At 43.5% G+C, this 14,628-nt stretch overlaps 1 protein-coding gene across 2 annotated transcripts in view; it reads right to left on the bottom strand.

The window, feature by feature from the left end:
• The window catches only part of SPOPL (speckle type BTB/POZ protein like), a 33,057-nt gene extending 20,886 nt beyond the window's left edge, over nucleotides 1–12,171 (bottom strand). The window contains exon 1 of one of the 2 annotated variants that reach the window (XM_084523604.1): nucleotides 11,989–12,171. The gene's annotated coding sequence lies outside the window, so the exon portion shown is untranslated. Of the gene's footprint in view, nucleotides 1–11,187; nucleotides 11,342–11,988 lie in introns of those variants that run through there. The other variant, XM_084523605.1, reaches the window with a different exon arrangement.
• Between the last annotated feature and the right edge of the window lie 2,457 nt (nucleotides 12,172–14,628).

The raw sequence follows: 14,628 nt of genomic DNA, 5'->3' as shown, positions 1-14,628 counted from the left end.
ACAAAACGGAAATTACAGATATCTTTAAAGTGTGTCAAGTAACCTGATTTTTTCCTGAGCGAAGTGCTGTACCCATTTTTAACGCCATGCAATCATCGATGACTTACTCTGAGAATCCACTTTCATTGTCATACTTCAAAAGAGGGGAAAAGCCCCAAACTATGTTACTTAACCTGTACTTTCAGATCCCCAACGTGACGGGCTTACCACTTCTCCTGGTCTTGTAAGGTATAGATGGCACCTGCTAACTATTGTGGCCAACAGACCGGTCTCTAAAATCAGCATCTTTGCAGAGCTCAGCACTACTGGCAGAGCAGTAGTGGGAAAGGAAAAAAAAATGAAATGCAGCTTCTCAAAGCCCATTTTCTTTAGCAGTTGAAGTAGTTTCCTGTTCAAAGAATTACTTGTATTAAGCTTCAAGCTATCTGAAGTTAATTCCCTCTAATTACTCACAAACGGAGTGTAAAGAAAATAGACTATCATCCATAACATTTATATACACTAAATTTTATCAAAAGCTGTATAAGCTCTAACTTTTTTCCTTTTACTTTTTAAAAGAGATCTTCAAAAGTACTTTATACACCAGTTTTATATTGAGTTCCAAACATTATCTCGTTTCCCTTCCCAGAAATTATTCCCATAAATTGAATATTTATCAAGATTATTCTAGAAAAAGTTACTTTTCAACCTCATAGCTATAGAAAAACACATTGAGTCTTACATGCTGTGTTGGAATCAATGCACTTGTATGCACAAAGAAAATACCACAGAGAGAAATCCTCTAATCCCTCAATAATAAACCTGCAAAACACTTCAAAACTTATTTCAAGAATTTCCTTAAGCGATAGCATCATCTTTTGTGAGCTCTCACAGGGAAGAGTGGAAGCTCAGTACAACTCCTATAACCTAGTATTTCTTTCATCAGAGCAGCAGTAGCGTAAGAGGTGCATGCGTGCATACTAAGAAGTGACCACCGCAATGACTCCTCTATTTCAGTATGGTGTAACAGTCAGCAAATTACTGGCAGAATTGGACAAACTGCCTTCTGTACGGCATCCAAGAGACCCTGAAAATTCAACCCAGCCTGCCAGAACCTAGCCATGGATCAATTCACCAAGTCAGTGACCCCATCCCGCTCCCTCAAGAGTGAAGATGAAGCACGTTGGGAACTAGAAGGCCAGTCCATGCTGACCCTTCTTGCACAGGCCCAAGCATCCCCTCCCAGGATGTGTTTTGGCACACCACAGGACTTCAGCACTCACCACATGATATAACTGAACAAGAGGCACGGCGTGGGCTGACTCAAGTCCTGTCCAGCAGCCAAGGAGCAAGGCAACACCTAACAGGGAAGTCCAGTGTGCTCCCAAACCATTACTGGGCCGAGCTTCCAAAACACCCCAGAAAGAGTCCAGGGAACCTGCCCTGCCTCAAACATCACACGTCTCTAACCAAATTACTTCAGGCATTCATCAGCTAACAAGAACTAGAGCAACTTACCCAGAGTGACTGACACTAACATTGTTTAGTAGTGTCTAAAGAAAGCCTAATAAATGGCCATGCCAACAGATCCCACATCTGCACACATCTGGTCACATCTGCATCCCTCCTGACATGATCCTCCCGTTCACACTCAGTTTTACATAACATCAACTTATAAAGGCCAAAACAGGCGGCCACCCGCCAGGTATTTCAGGGTTAAACCCCATGAAAGCCACGCTCCCTTCTGCTCAGTAGCAGTTCTTGCACAACACCTCCTGCCAGCCGGGTCCGGCTTATCCACCAGCATGGAGCTCCTGCAGCTGATTAAACAGGCTTCAATGCTGCTCAAATCCACACAAGGCACATTATCTTTCTCTCCAAACCCTAGAGACTTAAAAAATATCATCCAGCTGAAGAGAGAAGTTTACCATTTTTTTTTTTCCTGTTTAAGAGTTGGTCTTTTAAGCCGATTACGCTTACGAAAATTCATAAGACATTACTAGTAGAAAGAAAACTTTGTAAAAGATAGAATTGTTTCTTAATTGGCAGGATTTGCATCTCTCCACAATTGATCTTTATGAAAGAATTGCTGCACATTTCCTATTAGCTAACTGTATTAAACCAAATTTTCTGCTGGATGATACACAGCACAATAACAGACATGTGAAAGGTCTATTAAGCTTAGGCAGCTTTCCAATTTATTCAGCAGCAGCATCTTCTCTGAGAACGGACTCGGGGTATACCCAAAGAATTATTTAAACACTGTGCTCAATATTTATTGAATTTAATCCCTATCTAACACTGCAACATTTGAGTGCACAGAATTACTAATACTTAATTGCAGATGTTTTTTGTTTGTTTTATATATATACACACATACACAGTTTTTCCACACCTCTGCCACCCCAAAGTTAGAAAAACTGTAGATTGAGCACATGGCTACATCTAGCTTCATTTGCAGCACTTCTAATGTGTAAGTTTCCTTTTCAGGGCAAGTAGAAGGGAACAGCAGTTGAGTTACACACAGAAAATACCCTATAAAGACTCATTGGAGAAGTAAAAGGCCCATAATAGGTAAAAGGAAGGGTTTTTTGAACATCATACCAAAAATGCTTACTTAAGCATACGTTTCACTGGAAACGCACAAACCTACACCAGTTTTGAGGCTTAGATCACAAGATCTAGGCGCTCTTAGCTGCTTCAGCACAAGGTCTCACCCATGCCACCCATCAGCAAGCACAAACACCCCTCAGCACCCACACTGCAAGCCAAATCCTAACTCCAGAGACCAAAAAATACTACCCTGGACTGTGACAGCTGAGAAACTACATTTACATCCCCGTCACCCCTGCTCCAGGGACAGTGAACTCCAGGGAAGAGCTGGGGCAGACAGCTGGGGCAGGCACAGCTTAAAATAGCTGCAGCTAGGACACGGAGTTTAAAAGCACATCCTGAGGTGCTCCCGCAGAAGACCCCAGCAAGGCAAAACCAGGCACATGCAAAATGCACAGTTCCTCAAGGGGATGGGGTAGCAGCTGTAACCAATAACACTGAAGCCAGCAGCTCAAAATTAGCAAGATTATACTATTTGTTGTAAGAACTACAATTGAGTACACCATTTTTTGTGCTTTTCTCTGAATTTTCTTTCCCATCTTAAGCCTCAAAAAAAATAAGCTGAATTTTACAAGAGAAAACCCAGTTTCTAGCAGAGTCTGAACCACAACTGTCTAGTCTACATCAGCCAAGCTTGTTAATAAAAATCCCTCAGCATTAGCCCTGCATTATTGTGCTATAATATGGGAAACTCCACATTAGATAACCTAGACTATTCCCTACAGGAGTCATCTATCCATTTCCCCAGAGAAGAAATGCAAAATTATTTCTTAAAGCATTTCAATTTCATTTTAGTCTAGCTTTATGGGACGCAAAAGATGGGCATTTCCACCACTATTCCTCGTGGGAAGCTATTCTATTTTAATAGTCAACTGCTGTCTTCTTTTTTTCCCATGCTATACAGCCAAAGTGATCTTTCTCTCTCCTTAGTTTCACTCCATTACTCTCACTCAAACAAATCACTGGCATGTGGAAGTATAACAAATGAAGAATTATTTTTTCCAAATACTTCAGTTACACACAATCAGAAGTTTACCAAATTGAAGATGGGAACCTTGATATTCTTTTTGCATAAAAAACTTCTTTGAAAGATTTAGTTAGTTGGGTGGGGGTCTTTTAAAAAAAAAAAAATCATGGGATTAGTGTAAAGCATTGGACTACATGCCCTAGAGACAGGTGCTTATTTGCTACAGAGAAGTTGTACAGAGAAATAGCAGCATAATGCTCTGCTCACTAACCTTTGCAGATTGTTATTACCTGGAAAATTCATACTGAAGCGATAACAATTGCTTTCGGCAGCCAAAAGCTTATACTCACAAACGTTATCAGATGTTTTTTTTTTGATCATTCACTTCCCTGTTACCTATCATGGCAAACAGTGAACAAATTTGCATACACAGCTGCATCTTCGTGGAAATTTTGTAAGAGGTACAGCTCATCTCACACCTAGTCAGTGACTCGTAGCAAAACAGTCACAAAAAACACTACATCCTGTGCAAAAAGCAACTTACATTTATATGCTAGGAAACTAAGCAAAAACACCAAAGCAAATTAGAGAACCAGACTGCACTTGATGCTAGTTCACCTAAACAGTCTCGGAACAATTAATTTCAGTGAACTGGGTATTAAAGGTCATCCACAGCAGCATCCTAGGAAAGGCAGGCAGGTCAAGAGGTAGAGCTGCACATTCACTCCCTTTGGTGAATATGAAGTAAGAATCTCTGGAAGTGTTACAATATGAACACCTCATGAAAATCATGAAAGCAGAAACAGTCCTAGAAAGACATCAACAAGTTCACACGTGCACAGGGTTAAAAAAAATAAAAAAAAAAAATCTAACGTTCTTATCCTACAGAAACTGATTTCCAAAGCTCAAATACAGGTACACAATTTTTCCTACTCCGTTGTTTCAAAACCAACCAGATATTAGTTTACTTCTACTTTTAGATTTCAGAACAACTCAAAAATAATCTGCTTAAGGTGCATTTTTCCACAACAAAAGCCATTCAAACCTTTGCAGTTTCCTACTATTTCTCCTACTTCCAGCAGTCTTTTTTGCTCAAGACAATAAATTTTCAAAGCATGTCTTACCTCTTTATAGACAGGTTAAACTAACTCAGCAGTAATAAACTTTTAAAACTATAGATTAAAGCAGAGTAAGGGCTGAGCATAAGTAACATTAAAAAATGGTACAAAAGTAATATTAAAATTGTTTTCCTCGCAAAGGCTAAACTCTTTTTAAAGAAATAATTGCTAAAAGACTCCTATGGCTTTCACTTTCCATTGGACCATGGTGATGAGCACCTCACAAGAGACTGCTTAGCAATGAGCACTCTGGCTTTAGGCACTAAACCCCACTGCTTCTCCAGCTGGGGAGGACAAACCTTGCTGCTCTTGCTTTCAGCTCCAGGCTGCTCACCTGGGGCTGCGAGGGCAAGGGAGAAGGGATGGTCCACATCAGGATGCCCTGCTGGGGAACTCCCCCAAAAGGCTAACATCTATTCACGCAACACAAACCTGTGCAAGTTTTTGAGGATTGGAACTGAAGCCTTGGAGTACATTCTAAGCACCAAGAAAAAATGGGGTCTTGCAAAAAGCACTAGCTACCAAGGTGTGAATACCTGAAATCTTACATCTTGTTATGCAGGATGCTTGCTCACTTTTTCACCTACTTACACCACCAGTTTGTTCCTCTGTGTGTAGGCTGCTTTACTGAAGTTTAAACACAGCAGCAAGGCAAATAGCACGAGGGGACAGGCATAGGCCCCTTGGGGCAGCCTGGCTAATCCGAGCATGGTTAAACAGATCACAGCTTGACAAAAGCAACTGGGGCTGATAAAAGGCTGCTGATTTAATCAGATAGAGCTTGCTCGTTTGTAGGACACTTCTTCAGCTGCCTTTGGGAGGCTGTTGCTGGAAACACACCCCACAAAACACCGCACACAGCAGCCACCACCACGGCCAGCTGCCCTCCATCACAAGCCATGCCTCCAGAGCACCTGCTGCTGCCCTCACTGCTTGCATGGGTAAGTCAAATCCCTCCCGGTGCTTCCCTGCTGTCCTGGAACCGCTGGGCCTGCGAAGGTCTCCATGAGCTACAGCCGGAGGTTTGCTTCATCTTCCCTGACATCAGGGAGGCAGGCAAAAAGCCGGAGCTGGCCTGCTGCTTCTCACCTCCGCCACATCAGGGGCAGACCCAATGTGATTCACCCCGACACTGAGGAGCAGCACGACGCCTGCCATGCCGCTCCGCCAAGTTGCCTTCACAGAAAAGAAACAGGAGGGGAAAAAAAAAAAAAAATACAATCTACTATCAGGAAAGGAAGAAGCCAGCTGACACCAAGCAGCAAGCCCATCTTTGCAATAAACACAAAGTTTCTGTGAAGGGTATGAGGCTAGAATTTAACTGATACACAGAAAACACAGCTGATGATGGTATTGCCATGTATTTTTCCTCTCCCCACTCAGCGAGAGGTCTCAACTATCAGAGGATACAGCATATTTCCAAAACCAAGTAATATTTAAATTCTTAGAAATGGTATCTGGCCTGTAAGAAATATTCGAAACTACTGACTACTGAATAAAATGTGATCTGGCTTGATAAGATTATTACTGCAACTAACCACAGCAGCTAACTGTAGACAGCATGCCACATTCAAAACTTAAGAAGACTATCATCTGTGGAGGCTTTTCTCCTATTTCTACATATATTATGATTTTTTTGTTTATTTTTTGGAGAGGTATCACACCTTACAAAACACTGAGGATGCGGCACCTTTTGCCATAAGCAATACAGGTGCCCCCAGATGCAGAAGCCTCTCATGGGACATAACAGGGCAAATCCATTCTTCCAAACATTGGCTGTATCTCTTTTCTCAGACCAACCACATGTCAAGTGTTTGTTTTCCAAAAATGTTTTAAAGTACAATTACGCAAATGACATCCTCACTTCAACACAAATATTTTTCCATTTTTGATTTTAAAATTCGTTTCCTACATGCACAGAAGTAACAAGCAAAATCTAGCTCAGCAGATTCTGCACAGAGATGAAAAGCATCAAAACAAGATCGCATCCCTCCTGCTCCTCTGAAACCACACACACCAGCCCTAACTGCAAGCTCACGTCAACTTCAGTGGCTGGCTCAGCAACGTGCCGTACATCAACCTACAATTACCCAAAGAAGCTAACTAGAGATTTCAGACCATTTGGTTTCTAGTACAACATTTCCAGAACTGAAGTAGTATGACTCAAGTCTGTAAGTGAGTTCATGCAGAGTGTAAGAACTGAAGGCATGGAAAAAAACACCTAAAAATAGGTACAAATCTGGTTGTACACAAATAACTGCTGCAATTATCTTCACACACAGCAGAGACATGACACGAGTTGAAAGGACGGTATTCTGTCATCTTTCACAACAACAGTTATTCAATTTAATACGTAAATATCAGTGTGACCAGTGAATACAACGCTCATTAAAAGCGGTTAAAGAAGCTTAATGTTATCATAAAATATTGCTCCATCCCAGAAGCTGAAACAAACTATATTAAGCACTCATTTGCTAAATTCATTACAAAACTGTTCTACTGATTTTATCTTCAAGAGTTTTGATTACAAACAAATGATTCTGAAAATAAACCTGGTTAGCAAAGAGTCCATCTGTTTTAAAATTAAAAAATCACCAAAGACTACTTGTTGTGTTGCTGAGGTAATGTCTACAGATGAGGTAATTCAGAGCCCTATTGTGTTAAGTTCTGTAGACAGTCAACAAGTCCCTGCACCAAAGCATTTTAAGAAATTATTAGCTAACTAACACAAATCATTACACCCTTACACTAAGCGCTCAAAGCAACAAGTGACTTGTACTTCGAATTCATTTCAAGTTCAGGTAGTGGGTGGGTGTTTGTTTTATTCTGTTTGTTTTGACTTAAACATTGAAGATGGTTATGCTTCACGGGCTACAGGCAATGCTAATGGAGAAAACACACTCATCAATTAGAAACTGAATAAAGAAAGCCAGGAAAATTAAAACTTTGGGGAAAGGAGTTTTCCAAAGAAAAAGTCAACATGGAACAGAGAACTAGAAAGTATGACACCAGAGGAGAAAGTTACACCAGCTGCTCCTCCGGCCAGAAGGAGCTCTGCATCTACACGCAATTTCAGTTGTTCAGGAAGGAACAGCTGATGCAAATAACCTCAAACCTTTTTACAGACACCCAAGTCTAATTAATTTCCCAAGCATTTAATACACAACAAAACACGGCATTGCAAATAAATCAAGTGCGAGTCATCGCTCCCCCTCCTTCCCTTCACCTCCATTTGTAGCCCTGCTTCGGGATTGATTTTGCAAGTGACTCGACCAAGCGTGAGCAGGCACCTGGGAGGGGATGAGCATTAAAGCAGCAATCAGGAAGAAGGACAAGGGAAAGCCTGGCTCCCAAGTTTCACCCATCAATCCTCCCCACAGCATGGCACAGGCAGGTACAGCAGCAAATCCTTTCCAGACCAAGAACTTGGGCAGCTGCTGCAGACACGCACCCCAACACCAGCTTGGCCCTAGCCAAGAGCTACTCGGTGGCATTCTCCCTGGCACACCATTACTTGGTCTTTCTCTAAAGCTCCAAGCTAAATTACATGTCAAGTGTTAATTCACCTTTGAACTACAGAAATTAAGTCACAATATAGTGCAAAGAGCAAACATTGCACGCATGAAGGTGGATGGGACTGACACTGTTCAGTATTCGATTAGGGACTAATTAAAAGCTAAGCAGCTGTCCATCCTAAAGCAATCATACAGCATGAGCACAGAGCAAACTAGAGCTTCAAATACTGCTAAGCTGCTAAGTGAGCTCAAGGTTTGTTTTTTTTTAAGAGATATAATTTCCTTTACGAAATATTCACGCACACACAAGACGTAAATTACCATTTTGTAAGTGCTCATAAAACCTGCCTGCTTCACTCCATAAATTTAGCAATGAAATCAAGAGCACATTAAGACATTTCTAATGCTAAAAAGAAGTGGTTAAAAGCAAAGTACACACAAGGAGCTTCTATAATAGAGGTACGAACTGAACACAGAAATACTTTTCTCTGTTCACCTAGCATTCAACTTGACATGAAGTTCACTTAAAATTGTTTTGCCCATCTTTAATCTCTGAGCAAACAGCATGGAAAAGAAGCTAGATTCTTTTCCACTAAAGAAACTGTCCAATTCTCACACCATGAAGTGGGACAATATATTACAATTGGTTTATAATTTCCCCCAAAAAAAGACTAGTAACCAATGAAAATTGGCAAGTGTAACATTTGCCACAAAAATTAAAGGGCTTTAAGGTGATACAAGGTAACACCGTGGGTGAGCGATCTAATTCAGAGAATTTGAAGGTGTTATCTCTCCAGATCATTCCGTGTCAATGAGTTTCTGAATCAGCAGCAGGAGCATCTCACTTTCCACTACATTTCCTAAATGCTAAATGCAAACACTGATCACGAGAAGGTTGGCAGACACAAGGAACTGTTTTGCGAGCACACAGGCAAAGACCATAAAAAAAAAAAAAAAAACCTTTATAGCCCACAAAGAATGGTTTTAAACCAGGTTACCAAAAGCCACACAAGAAAACTATTAACTTGGGTAAAGCGGGGTTGTGAAAGTTGAGGGGGTTTCTGTTTAAGTTCACTCCAATACTGATCACCCTCCTGCCAAAATTCAACCACACAAGTTGAACAGCACAACACACGTTATCTAATGCAGTATACACACTACTTAAGAAAGCCACGGAGCTATGGCAAGTGGCCATCCTCTCTCAGTAACAACTACTGCTACAAAATTGCCATTACGACCATACCTCCGCCCCTCACACAGTTGCACCAGGTCTCTCATTTAATTAAGCACAAACTAAAGGAGAGGCCTCCTCCTTTTGTTTGAGGCAAGGATGCCAGTAAGCATACTTTTGGTATGGGTAGGACAAGGAAAAATAGAAATGAGCTGCTGTAAAGAAATACACCGGGAAGTTTCTCAAGGAATGAAAGCAGGAAAGCAATCTGCTGTGAATATGCAGGAATTTTGAAGTATGAAGAGCAGAGGTATGAATGCCTCAAGAAGGCCATCTCCAAAGCGGTGGAGCTGAGCTTCATCACGGCCTCACACGCACCACATTAGGCAACCACTGATGCAAGAGCATCTCCTCTTTCATCCCAGAAAGGCCCCTGTGATGAAACAGAGCGTTGAGTTATTGGGTTTTTCTTCCTCTCCGGTCCAATGAGCTCCACAGAGTTAGGAGAAGGCTGCATGTCCCTCCACGTTTGCTATGCTAATAGGCTTCTGAAACCAGGTAATTCGCACAGGTTAACGCATCCCCACTGCATAGCTTCGCTACCCTATCATTACTTGACTGTGTAGCTTCTGAGCTGATTTGATGGTAGACAGTTAAGGAAGCACCATCTGTGCGACTCCGAAGAAGCCAAAGTGCTTTAGCATAAGCAGTGAGGGAGGACCTAAAAAAAAAGGCAGGAAGAGAAGCGACACGACACCAACACTTTTCAAAGCACTCGTGCTTTGATCAGGGCAGAGTATTGTGAAGATCACAGGATTTTACGATTACAAGTATCAAGTTCTTGCTCTCAATTAGAGTAACAATCTCACGAAGATTTCCTTACTCTTAACCACATTTTGTCAAGTACACAAAATGCAAAAGGGGCACATTGTAGACTTTTTTTCAAAGTGACAGAAATGCCTGTAATAAACAAATGAGCCTGCCACAAAATATTGCCAGAGAAAAACAACACAAACATCTACTTCTCACCAGCAGACAGAAAGAGAATGAGATGGGGTGGTTTTGTAAAACAAGACACATGGAAATCTCCTTCTGAGCATGCCCAACGACCTGTAAACAATCTTGAAATTTCTAATTACCGTCACCTCCTCTACAGGCGCACAAGACAAAGAAAACTGTTATGGTAGATGGTGAAGAGTGTGCACATGACAGAAAACCACAAATGCAGACACAAAACGAAGAAAGAATAAATGAAAAAGGAAGTCGATGAGATCTATGTGCAAGTCTTAACTAGATTATCTATTACTGCCCACAGCCAATTCCTTTCTACTTTAACTTGTGCTGTTAATAACAACTGTTTTTTCTCTCCTCTATGCTTATTAAGTGTTTTCAAATACATAAAGATTAACAGAGAAACACAATGCATTGGAAAAAGGAGAAAAGTAGCTTTTATAATATTTAATTTCAACTGACTGCCCAAGATGATTTGTCCAGGTGATTAGGACAGAGAAAACCTGTGTTTTTTAAAACTCCATTTTATATTTATTCTACAGCATCTACAAGTTTTTGATAGCAACAAGTAGCTTGCAGTTCAAAACATAACTCTTATTTTCACTGACAGTCTAAAAGCAAGCCAAATTTAAAAGTCTGGCAGAAAGCTGTTTCAAGGCAATACAACACCGAGGATATTTCTGGATATTTAAAATCTCAGGTTTCCAGAAGAGAGTTAAAAGTAGCTTCTGGTGATGTACCAAACCCTGCCGTGTTTGTAGCTTTACGCACAAAAGATATATTGCTTAAAAGTGATTTTTGCTGATAGAATACCTGCTTACAAGGGTTGCAGGGGGCACACTATGGAGTAGGCACACACGAGCATCGGTGTTTGTCCAAAATCTTTATGCAAGAAGCACAGAAGAAATACTTAGGGCCTGCTAAGGTAACCGTATCCGATTAAAAACAAATTTTTGCTTCCAGAAATAACAAAGAGTCCCGTAAAAAACGGAGAAGGACCAAAACTTTTTATTTTTCTCCCGGAGCAGCGAAACAAACACACACACACGGCTCAGCTGCGGCCCCCCCGCGGCACCAGCGCCTGCGATACCCATCAGAGCAGCGCTGGGGAGGCCGAGGGAGGGCCGGGCCCGGCTGCCGAGCTCGGAGCTTCCTCCCTTTGTGTCCGGGGCCCGGCCGCTGCCTCCCGCAGCGCCTTCCCGGCGCGGCGCTACCTACTGGGTTGACCTGGCGGCCCTGGAGAGGGGGGGGAGGGGGGAGGAGGGGGTAACCCCGCACCGGGGCGGCCCCGCTGGGATTTCGGGACGGCTTCGCCTCCTCCGCCTCCCCCGGTGACGTCTCCCGTGACGCAATACCTGCCGATGACATCACCGGCTGAAAAACAGCGTCAGCCCAGCCACAAAATGGAGCCCGGCCGCGGCCTCGCGGGGCCACCCACAGCCCCCGGGGCGTCCCCAGACCCCACACACACACGGGGGGGGCTCGCACCGGGCCGGGCCCTCCGGAAAAGCCCCGAGGACACCGGAGGGGGGCACGACAAAGCCCTCCCGCCTCCCCCTAACCCCTCCCCGGTCCCTCGGATTCCCCCCCTCCCCCGTTCCGTGCTCTACATACCGGGGCGCGGCGGCTCTCATAGCGCCGGGCCGGGGGCGGGCGGCCGGCGGGCAGCGGCGGGAGGCGGAAGCGGCGAGGCCGGGCGGTGGCGGAGCCGCATCGCGATCGCGGCCCCTCGCGGCTCCCGTACGGCCCCGCCGGAGGAGCCGCCGCCGAGAGCCGCCGCCGACACTTCCGGGCACGGAGGGGGCGGGGAGCGCCGCGCCGGGCCGAGCCCATCCGGGCACTCCGCGGGGCCACGCCCACACCGGGCGGGGCGGGGCGAGGGCGGCCGTTGGCGCTGAGGTGGCGGCGGTTGAGGAGCCCCCGGGGTGTTGGAACCCAAAGGTTCCTCATTGTGCCCCCCCCCCCCCTTTATTATCGACTGCTTCAGGGTCCTCTCAGACCTTCTCACAGCTTTTTATTTTTATTTTTATTTCTATTTTTATTATATATATTTTTTTATTATTACTATTTGTCTGTTTTCAGACGGTTTAACCTGAAAATTGTCCCTCGCCCACTCCGTCCCCTGCCAGGCGTTTGTTAGGACTGCGAGGAATAAAAAGTTGTGTGGAAAATTCCTCTAACCTCACACATTCACCTGTGGGTGTGCAGGCAGAGTATGTTAAGTAGTATAAGGGGAAGGTCCCGCTGTCCCGAAATAAGGGGGATAGCTGAGAGAAACAATGTGAAATAAGTAAAAACCCTCTAGTCAGGAGAGAAGGGAAAAACAAGGAAACCGACAGCCAAATAAAACTGTGCGTTTATGGTATAGTAGCAAGCACTGCGTGGTTTGTGAACCTGTGGTAATGAGGTGAATGTGGTAACGTGAACCTCCGCCAATGAGGAAAGCAGGGAGGAATCAGGCGTCGGGTAATAGGGGATGTAAGGTTATGATACGCTTTCACTGGGCACTCCCGCTTGCAGAACAGCCATCGTTTCAGTCACAAAACTGCTTCGCTGAGATCCTCTCCTGAGCCTGTGTTACTGGCTGCAGGGTGTTTCTCGAGGGACCTGAGGAGAGCCAGCCCGCTTCCATTCCCTCCCACATAACACACAGCACCCAGCAGGTGTGAGAGTAGCTGGACTCATCGGTTTCCTATAGTCCAAGTGGAATAAATGGCTCAGAATTGACATACTGCTTGTAAAAATAAAGGAAATTGCAATTCTAAATTCCACATACAATACTGCAGTCTTCTTTGTGGAGGATTGTAAATAAAACTTGTGTAAAATGTTTTTTTTTTCTTTCTTTTTTTTTTTTTTTTCTGAGAGCTATAACCGTATGGACAATATTAGCTATGGGCACAATTAAGGCTCACTGACACTTCAATTCCTTCCCTCGAGAACAAGCACTAATAATCCATACACACAGCACGGTGCTGGGTAAGGATACCCAGGCAAGGTCTCAAAATCAATACAGCTGCATTAGGGAGGCACGTTGCCCTGGATCATTCATCCTGCACAGAAAAACTGCACTGATGGGGCCATGCTGCTTTGGGTAGTACTTGTTCACTGAGAATTATTTCAGGTACTTGTCCAATGTGGCTCTGTGCTTTTGGATGGCTCAGCATTTTTTGTTTGGTTGGTTTATTTCGCTTCATACCAGCCCTTGAAGGAAATAGCTTAAGAGCCACAGCAAGTGTTTATTCCATTTAGCTGAAGAGAACACTTGGAGGAGGACTAGGCCATTGCCTTTTGTAAAGCCCACTACTTAGAAGAAAATACATCGTACCTTTGTTGTTTCTGTGAGACACAAGTAGGACAGACTGTCAGGAATTTTGGTATTGTAAGCTGAACAGTTCGGGTGCTTGGAGTAGCTGTTAACAAAGGGGAAGGAAGTTAAAAAGATCCGCTCTTTCACAAGACAGAACTAACTCTCCCTTACTAGAAATCAAGGGTGCGTTCCTGCTTCTAACTGAAAAGGCCATATGGGAATCTTATGATTTAAACGGAGTAATTTAGCACATAGGGAAAGCAGTAGGCTAAGATCATTTCATACAGTAACTACCACCTCCTTTAAATCCCACTTTAGAGGAAGTCTGCAATGATGGGTCATTAACAGCAGCTGTGAAAAACACATGCATATTTGTCAACAGACAAAAGGTGAGAGAGAGTACAGCTCAGAAGTTTTTAGGCTGCCACCAATGCATGCATTTCTTGGTTTAAGATCTTTTGCTTTCCCTCGGAGACGTAATATTCTGATGTGTGGGCAAATGCCACAGACGGGCGTGCAAATGGTTGCCAAGTAAAGCAACAAGCACTTTCCAGATCTGGGTCTCCAGCTGGTTTTCGCAGAAACTGAATATATTTTCCTGTACTTTTTTCAACAACTGCTCAGTCTTATTCTCTGCTATTCCCATTTTCATATCCTGAGTTTGTTTCTCCTCTCGGTGCCAAATTACAGCGTGCCACACAGCACCAGCCTCTTGCATCACATGAAGGTGAAATACCATCAAGTCAGGATGCATCAATATTGTTTGCATTATAGCAGCACTTAGCAGGTCAACTGAGATAAGTGACCTTTTATACCAGACGTTTTACAAAGCATGCAAAAAAAACAGAGAGTTTATAATCTAATTAGAAAAGACAGAAGATGGTAGAGAAAAAACAGAGTGAAATGATCAACTGTGCTTACAGAGCAAAGATTGTAGCAGAGAGCAG

The sequence above is a fragment of the Aythya ferina genome (assembly GCF_964211825.1).
Source record: "Aythya ferina genome assembly, chromosome: 6".
Classification (NCBI taxonomy): domain Eukaryota; kingdom Metazoa; phylum Chordata; class Aves; order Anseriformes; family Anatidae; genus Aythya; species Aythya ferina.
Note: the sequence above shows the minus strand (reverse complement) of the source record. Positions and strands in the feature narration are given on the sequence as shown.